General features: G+C 45.8%; 1 pseudogene; it reads left to right on the top strand.

The window, feature by feature from the left end:
* The first annotated feature begins 8,751 nt into the window (after nt 1-8,751).
* Nucleotides 8,752-8,865, top strand: LOC136637128 (5S ribosomal RNA; annotated as a pseudogene).
* Nucleotides 8,866-9,420: the final 555 nt, after the last annotated feature.

Raw genomic sequence — 9,420 nt, 5'->3', positions numbered from 1 at the left:
GAAAAGCTCAAAGTTCTTCACATCGAGAAATCTGTTAGCAGCTATTGTTCCACCCACAGGGATTCAATTATCACTCCATTTAAAAACATACAGTGTTGCCAGGTCCTTGGCCCCCCTTTGCCTGGAAGCAGTATGGGTTCTTAAAGTTAATCTGCTAACAAGACTATTAAAGCAAATGTCAGAAAGATTGTAGGACAGAAAAAAAATTCTCATTATTTTGAGGGTGTGTGATTATAAAAACATGAAAAATATGAACACCGATCATATGGAGATGTGGGTTGTGAAAGACTACACAGGAAAACTTTTCCCCTGGAAGGCTGAATTTAGTTCTTGTTAGAATTATTCAACCCTAGTGAAGTGCCTCTTACTTTGACAGACCATCATGACAGATATGGGGGAATGTTAGGCCTTAACCAGGTCACCACACAGGGGAAAGTGTAATGAAGGACCTCGCCATGACAGGTTCTTGCTGTTGGGTGACAGTGGCAGAGCTATGCTGGTACTCTCATGCTCCACTTTTTTTGCTTTGTCAAGTGCTCAATGCTTTGGGCAGGAAATAGATCAGCCATTTTTCAACCACTGTGCCATGGCACACTGGTGTGCCAAAGGTGGTCTGCAGGTGTGCCGCAGGAGTTTGGGTGAGAATCATTTGTTAATAGGGCCACTGCTCCTGCTCACATCCCCCAGTCAGTGTGGTGTCAGTGTGGTGTGACTTGCCTATTGTCAAAAAAAGTGATGGTGTGCCTTGACAATTTTAGTGCCTTGTCAATGTGCCATGAGATGAAAAAGGTTGAAAATCATTGCAATAGATGTTAGTCAGATGGTAGTCAGACATGCAGCAAGCAAGATAAAGCCCAACAGTCTTGTTGCACAAAGGAAGCATTTCATGGTCACTGTCAGTGACGAGTTGATCAAGCAGAAAGCAGCAGATCTGGAAGCTTTATAATAGGCAGCAGTGTTCCTATTAAGGTGTGCAGCAGTGTGGCCTTACACCTCCCAGCCAAGCTCCACACAGCAGGAGATGTCGATATGACATTTTGGGTCAAAAAGATTCTAGTCTGCTGTGGAAGTGTTCCATCTAGAAGAGCCTGCTACTTCCTCCTCAGACTAGCTGGCTCTGTGGCACTGGTAGCCAGGGCCTGACACCTCTCAGGATTCTGCAGCACTTGACTTATGCAGCCAGTTTGACTTCAGAGGAGGAAGCAAGAGGATAGCTGTCACACTGCCACCGTTATGTGATCAGTGAGGGAGAGAAAGTCCACCTTCCTCACTCAATGGAATTGACTTAGCACACACTCCTCTACTTGCAAAGTTAAGGTTGTCATTTCACTGGCCAACCCTATGAAAATGAACTCTGGCCGCACAATCCTATGCATGTTTATGTGGAAGTAAGCCCTGAAGGTAAGCTGGCCAGTCAGTGTACATAGGACTGGAGCCTACATCTTATTTGGGTAAGTATGCCCCTGTTTGCCAGATGTGGTCTCATCCAGGTATCTGACCTTGGCTTGGTGCCCAGAACATCACATGCTATAACAGTAAGGGAGGCATCCTCTTAACAAGCAGCGATTACTAACAGGCGCAAACACTGAGTGTGACTCAGCAATTTCAGAGGGATTAACCCAATTGTGAGAGAACAGGCTGACCATCGGGAAGAACTTGGGCAAACCACTAACACCTCAAGATACTTAGGTCTTCCGCAATCTGCCAATACACATGCCTTGTCTGGTCATGTAAGAATTGTTGTACTGTTCAGTAGTCCATGCCTAGAGCTGACATGAAGTTCATAGCCTTGATTGCAACTGTGAGTTGTATTGAAACTAACAGAAATTTCATTGGCAGCAACTGTACGAACCTCCTGGGGCAGTGGTATTCAAACTGGGGTGTTGCGACGCCCCAGCCTGAGGGCCCTGCCCTCTGCCCCCTTAAGGGGCAGGGGGGAAGGCAGCGACGTGATCCTCAGGATTGCATCTCTAACGGGGCTGCAGGGACTGGGATGCAGTCCCTGCTGCAGCCTTCCTGGGGTGCCCTGCAGGGAGCCCTGCATGAGCATCTGCATGGTGCCTCCCTCCCCTCCCCTCCCCTCCCCTGCAAGCACTTACTGCAGCTTTCAAACTCCCAGAGAGTTTGAAAACTGCAGTCCTGGGGAAATAACTCCTTTTGCCTCAACTGATGGCCCAGCTTTGGTAATAACTCAGCTAGATTGTTCAGAACATATCATGGTTATGGCATTCCTATCACTGGTTATATTTATGAGGCCTCACTTAAAGTAGCTGTGTACTGCTTCAGATTGCATTAAAGGGGGCTTTGGCAGTACAGGTGTACACAGAGATCTTTAATCTCTCTTTTTTAGTTCTGTGTGACTAGACTCAGTGGGCAGAGATTAGATTTAGGCATCATAATCCCAGTAATACCAGGTGGAAAGTTGTCTTCCGGCAAAGGTAGCTCACACTTTGGATCCATAACTCATTGCAACAAGGTAATTTGTATACAAGAAACAAAACAGTAGTAATTAACATTACTCTATTTCAGGTTTTGAGACCTTACTTCTTATTCCTTCAGAGGGACATCTCAGCCTGTTGGTTAAGATCAAATATAAAGGAGATGCTTCTATTTTATATTCCTTGCTTTGTACAATCTCTTTTTCTCCCATTCACTGCTCTTTGTAAAGTTTGGGCCCAGAACAGTATGGTTTCCAAGATGGATTGGTCCTCAGACTGTTCAGTGTTAAAATGTGGGTCCAATGCCTCCTGCAGAACCCTAGGGGGCTGTGAATTGTCTGGTTACCTGAACCCCTTTGCCTGCTGTCTGTGGTACTATAGGAGGTGTGTCCATCAAGTAACCTGTTCCTTCTCATATGTTCCTGGATCTTTCTCTTTCCCTAACCAAAGAAGAAGCACCACATTCCTGAGCTTTGTCTCTGAATGGCAGGCAGCCAATACTGAAGAATGCCACACACCACCTCTGTAGGCTTCCCCCAGACCCAGTGTAAGTTTCAGGAACACTTGAGTCAGGCTGAAGGGAGGCAGCAGCAGAAGTGGCTCAGAAGTGCCAGACTACTACTGCATCTGCTTTCCTCTCCCCTTCCCCAGTTCCAAGTCCAGTGAGGAGGGGAGATGGGAGAGGGCTTGGGCATCTTTGAGTGCTTTGACAGTAATCAGTACGATTGTTCACAAATCTTCAAGCTGTTTCAGGGTGAACTGGGGGATAATTAGGCAATCCTAATTTACTTTGAAGTAGTATTTAATTGCTCATTGAAGGATAGTTCAGACTAGTTGTGGACCACCCATTAGGTCTGATAGGGCAAATGCCCCAAGCTCGAGCTCTTGGACCCTTCAGAAGCCTCTCTGAAATTCCTGATGGGGTTGGAAACTGTGCTTCCGGTTTTCTGGCTAAGGTAGCATGAGGGTCTGTGAGCCGCAGGTGAGGGGGGGGCTGATTTTCAGGGGGGGCAGCAACAGCTCACGGGGGGTTGCCATTGCGGACCTTTGCTCTGGGTGCAGGGCTGGAGAGGTCCACCATTGGTTCAGGCATTTTATCTTCCCCACATGATTATATGGCAGTGGGATGGTGTGCATGCATGTTCCGGTCAACATGTTCCAAGAAACTGATAAGGTGGTGTAATCTGAATTGGCTCAATGAGCCTCAGGGGTATACAGTCAGCAAGTACATACTTGCATGCCTCTACCACCAAATCAAAGGTCCAAAAGTTAAGGGCAGGGAATTCCTAACCTATTTTCCCTTCCCCCATGATTACCGCAAAATATTAGCCAGCAAGTCACTAAGAATATTGTCTCACTGACCACTACTAACCAAGGTGGACAATAATTACCTAGATGGACGAACAGTCCCAATCAGTATGATGCAGCTTCATGTGTTCCTACCATTTGAATAATCAAATGTATAATCACAGGCACAGAAGCCTTGCTTCCTGGGCTGGTGATATCCCGAGGATGTTTCTGGAGGTTAGAAGCTGCAGACCAGAATCAGCAGCTTTATAAGTCCTGATGGGGGTCCCACTGACTCCTTGCATTACCTGATCCCTGCTGCAGTAGAGCATTCTGGCCTTTTGCCACTGTAATGCTGCAGGGCAGCTAAGCCTGGAAGCTGTCACAGTATAGCTTTCGGTTTAGCTGCCAGAAATTCTGTCATGTTTCACTGCTACCAACCAATGGCTTTCCTGATTACTCTCACTTGCTCATGACAAGACAGCTACGTTGCCTCCTCTGCCTTCTTTCACCCGGCTTCTTCTGCTTTACATGTTCCACCAAAGCTCTCCAAAAACTGTACACTGGAAGTGCAAGTATGAATCTTGCTCATCAGTATTCCTAACATGCTGACATAAATGAACGTGACATAATTATAAACTCTGTTATCAGTCCTTCAAGTGACACTATTAAAGTTAACAGGACCACTCCAGATGGCACTGTTTAATCAACAACGTTTTGCAACAACTCTGCTTGCGTGCACCTTAACCCCGGCATCAATTCCCTCCCCTTTCTGTTAACATTTTGATATTGAGTCTCAAAATAATTTTGCAAGCAAAACCCTAATAAACCTGCTGATAACATGTTAGCGTTGGCATGAGCTGTGCGAAGTTTCAGTTAAACAAGCAGAACATACAAGACCAATACTAATCTAGTAAACACAAGCTAGTTGCAAAGTGTTATTTTTTCCAAACACTGGTTTAAAAAAAACTTTTCAAAAAGAGCAGGGTTGTGGTCCATTTAAAACAGGCAAGACAGCTGTTCACACAGAAATCTACCCCTTTCAAGCACCAGAGTGCTACACTTTCCAAGTACAGGTCCAACCTTGTTATACACTGATTTTTTATATACGGATTTGACTCAGTATGAATGGCCACTGCAAATGAGAAGGAATGTGCTGATCTCTGGAGAAGGGGAAAAATGTATCTCTTTAAAATCACAGTTTAAAAAACTGATTTTCTTACTGGTGTAGAGAGACAGTCATGCAAGTGATCATTTCATTCTCCAGCTGAGCCAGGCAAAGGTAGGGGGTCCTTTGCATTTCTAATTGCTGACTGCCTCTCTACAACAGTAAGAAAAGCTGTTTTTAAACCACAATTGTAAAGGGACTAACTTTTTAATTTTTCAAAAATTGTTTTTATGTAATACATTTTATGGTTTCCGTAGGGAGTCCCAGAATCAAACCCCTGTGAATGTTGAGACATGACCTTATTAGGAGCAATGGAGGGGCAAGAAACCTGGAAGTTTTTTCCATTGTTTTTTTATCTACAGTTTTTTTTTATCCACTGGGGGTTCTGGAATGGAACCCTAGCAGATGACGAGTCACAACCTGTACTGCACCAGCCTCTGTCACCCCTCTTCTTTCTTGGATTTGAAAAGAAAGAGGGGGACAGAGTGGAAGAGGAATTGCAAGAAGAGGAAAATAGGGGGCTCCACTGGATTTTTTCCTTTTCAAATCCAAGAAGTTACAGGAGGGAGGAAGATGAGGAGTGTTGGAGGCTGGGGAGGGGGTCACCTTCTCTCCAATATTCTGCCAGAGGGCACAATCCTATGCATGTCTACCCAGAAGTAAGTTCCATTGTGTTTAACGGGGTTGACTCCCAGAAAAATATGTATAGGATTGCAGCCTGACTGCCCAATCCTGAAGAGTGAAGACCACCGAGCAGTGATGAGGTAAGTGGGAGCATGGGGGGGAGGTAGGGAGGAGGCGATCTGAAGAAGGGACGGTGGGGAGAGGGCAGGGAGGAGGTGTTCTGGAGAAGGGAGCTAGGAGGGAGGGAGACGGGACCGGTGGAGCTTTGCTCCACCAGATCCAGAGCCTCCGTATCAGGCTCACCGCCTGACACAGAGGCTCTTGATTCTTCGCCAATTTTTGGGTCAGCAGAAAATCGAGTAGCCCCATTGTGGGGCTACTTGCTTTACCTGGGGGAAGGGGATGAAAGTCCCCTTCTCCTGAGGAGTCGCCGGCGGCTGCCCAGAGCACACAGGATGTGGTGGCAGTATTTTCAGCGCTGCTGCAGCCCCACACCCCAGGCAGCTCAGGAGTGGGCTGTCAGTTTACTACATTAGCCAGTCTCATTAATAGACTGGCTCTGAACTAGTGAATACACAAGCATGGGTAACTGAACCCTGTACCTTTATAGAGAAGAAAAAATATAAAGAAATAATGATATACTTTTAGAGCACATCTTATTCCCCTCCCACTCCAAATGCCAATGAAACAGAGCAAAATGAAATAGGGCCAATGAAAGCAAATAAATGCTAAACACATTAATGTCACATCTGTTTGACCAAAGTGTTGCCAGGAGATCCAGGGAAGAGATGTAGGTTGGAGACAGCAAGGATGTGGTGACAGCAAGGATGGGAACTTGTCAAGTGACTCTAGTCCAAGTTGTGGAAATGCACATTTTGCTGACTCATGCAGACTCAGCACATGCGTGTCAAAGATTCAGGGAAAACACTCACGTCTGGAGCTCCTGACTCGGGAGTCGCCATGGGTTTGGGCCACTCACGTCACCCACAAACTGCTAAGGGTTGTGCCGCCTCTTGTGTTGATCTGGAAGCTGGACTTTGTGCATGTGAGCAGCAGCACCAGCAGCAGGGTACACAGTGTTCAGAGACAGGGGCTGGGACATGGTGGAGCGAAATAGTTAACTCTGGGGTTTGGGCTTAAAACGTGCAGGGTTTCGGGTTGCAGAACTTGTAAACATTTGCAAAAGTATCCATTTTAGCTGGTTGGGTACTCTATGGGAGGATCCTGCATGCGTACAGAACCTGGGGGAGGGAGGTGCTTCTTCTTGATCCCTGGACCATCCATTGGACAGAGAATGTGACTCCAGGACAGGGAGGGGGAGAGGAGGAGCCATTTTCACCATAGGGACAAGTGGGTTTTGCAAGCAGGAGGGGCTGAAAGAGGCAGGGGGAAGCCTGGTGGTTCCTGAAGTGATAGAAAAAGAGCCACTCTCAGCTCGCATTCTCATTGCATCTCCCATGCAGCACAGTCCCCTCCCACCTTGCCAAGTTGGAATCATGGCTAAGTCAGCAAACTGTCATGCATAATATGTAAACTCACACACAAGTGGAGATTGTTCCCAAATTTATATTGCTTCAGCACGTTCTGTCCTCTCTTCTGTATGCACACCTGACAGGGGAACCCCAAAGGCACTGTGGATCCCTTTGTCCCTCCGCTCCATCAGCCTTCAGATGGGGAAAAAGTTGTGCCAGCCAGACTTTGTGTGAGTTCCTGTTACTTTTTTTTTTTTTAAGGCAGACGATCTAATATGTGTGCCCTGTGCTTTAATTTAAGACTTTTTTGAATAAGTACTCTACAACAGCATCCCCACTGTGTTTATGAGGGATGGAGGAATATTTTTTACAAGGGTTGTATCTTAATCTAAAAGTATTTAGGTAATCCAAGCTGGGAAAAGGAGCACCCATATTATATGGATTATTATTAGATATTTGAATAAGTGAGTGTTGTTTACATAAGATTATATCACATGACAGGTTGGGATGAACTCACTGTTGTGAAAAATTATTATTCAAATATGCTAAGATTTGGGTAGGGGTAGATGAGAAACTAATAGAAATGTAGTTTCCTTTGCATAAAAAATGAAGCAATTAAATACTGGGAACATTTTAGTAATAACACTACTTAACATTTATACCGTGCTTTTTAAGCTTCAAAGTGCTCCATTAACATTAACTAATTAATGAAGTTTTTTTAATAAAAGCTGTGATACAGTCTCCTACATAAAGCTATTAAAATAATTTAGGCTGCAATTCTACCCACAGTTACTGGAGAATAAGCCCCATTGACTATAATGGGGCTTTCTTCCGAGTGGACATGCGTAGAATTGGTCTCTTAGGGCCCAATCCAGTTCAGTGCACACTGGTTACGCTGGGCAGCAGTAGGTGGGGGCATGGGGGGAAGTGGGTAGGATGCATTCCAGGGTGGAGGGAAGCGAAGGGAGGGTGGGGAAAGGGCAGAGAGGAGGCATTCCAGGGAGGGAGTGGGACGGGAGGGAGGCAGGAACAGTAGAGCTTTGCTCCAAGGGATCCAGAGCCTTCATGTTGGGCTGACCACCCGATATGGAGGCTCTGAGTTCTACACCAACCTTTAGGTCATTGTAGAATCAAGTAGCCCCATTGAGGGACTACTTGGTTTATTCAGGGAAAGGGGACGAAAATCCCCTTCTCCCAAGGAGGAGGTGGCAGCTGCCTGGAGTGCGCTGGATGCAGCGGCAACCATTTTCGGCACTGCTGCAGCCCCGCACACCGGGCAGCTCAGGATTTGGCTGCCTGTCAGTGCCCAGTGAAATGCAAAAGATGTTCCTTGATAGAAGTTTGGTACCAAGATGTACCTTAACATAGGTTAAGGACACAGGATTCGTTGCACAGTTTCGTGCAGGACCTAAGGACAAAATCATCTCATTCTACCACCTGCACATCTCAGGTGGAAGTTATATCTGCATATCACTCAGGGGTGACACTTGCAAACAGTCTGGATAAAGTAGATTATCAATGCGATTGCTCATGAGTAAATGTGCATCTTTATGGTAATATTCTCATCAGTTTGAAGATATTTCCAAAAATCTTTACAGCACAAGCTTGTCATGTCTCATCACTCAAGGCACTGTTTGCTTTGCAGGGAGTGGGAGAGATTATCGCCACAGCTATGATGTAAGAGGAGAGGTGAATTCCTCCCTCTTGACCGTTCACCCTCCCCCAGCTGCCATGCTAACTTTAAAATACAAAAGCAGTAGCAGCCAACTGTTACCCTGCACATGCCCAATCTCATCTGATCTTGGAAGCTAAGCAGGGTCAGGCCTGGTTAGTACTTGGATGGGAGACCTCTTGGGAATACCAGGTGCTGTAGGCTTATACCATAGTCTTTTGAGATTGAAGGTTGCCAACCAGCAGCCAACAATGCACTTAGCAGCCAGGACACTTTGACTCATGCTCACATTGGCCTATCTAGTGTGCACCCTGAACAATCAATGCTATTGTAAGGGTTGGCACAAACGTTTCAAAGAAGTGAAATTAGAAGCAAGCTTGAGATTTCCTTACCGACAGAAACATCTGAGAATTTTTCAAGGAAAATCAAATGAAGGATTTTAAGACAAATGTAATTAAGAACATAAGAACATAAGAAACATAAGAGAAGAAAAATTGTTCAAGAAACGTGTCTGTATCCTGTGAAATGGGTATGTCTTCACAGAAACACATTGATTGATTGGGCTTTTAAATGTGGGAAACCAGTGGCAAATTTCCATGTACTGTTCCTTGAGCAGCTCAGGATATGCACACAGAAGTATGCTTTCAAACAGGCAGCCTAACCTGTACTGGAATGAGGAGCCAGCTGGCCTGCCCCATATCCGACACGGGGTTGGGGCCAAATGCAGCTCAGCCCGGGGCAAGGTGAATGCAGTCCCCT

The sequence above is a fragment of the Tiliqua scincoides genome, chromosome 1, assembly GCF_035046505.1.
Source record: "Tiliqua scincoides isolate rTilSci1 chromosome 1, rTilSci1.hap2, whole genome shotgun sequence".
In the NCBI taxonomy this organism is placed as follows: domain Eukaryota; kingdom Metazoa; phylum Chordata; class Lepidosauria; order Squamata; family Scincidae; genus Tiliqua; species Tiliqua scincoides.
Note: the sequence above shows the minus strand (reverse complement) of the source record. Positions and strands in the feature narration are given on the sequence as shown.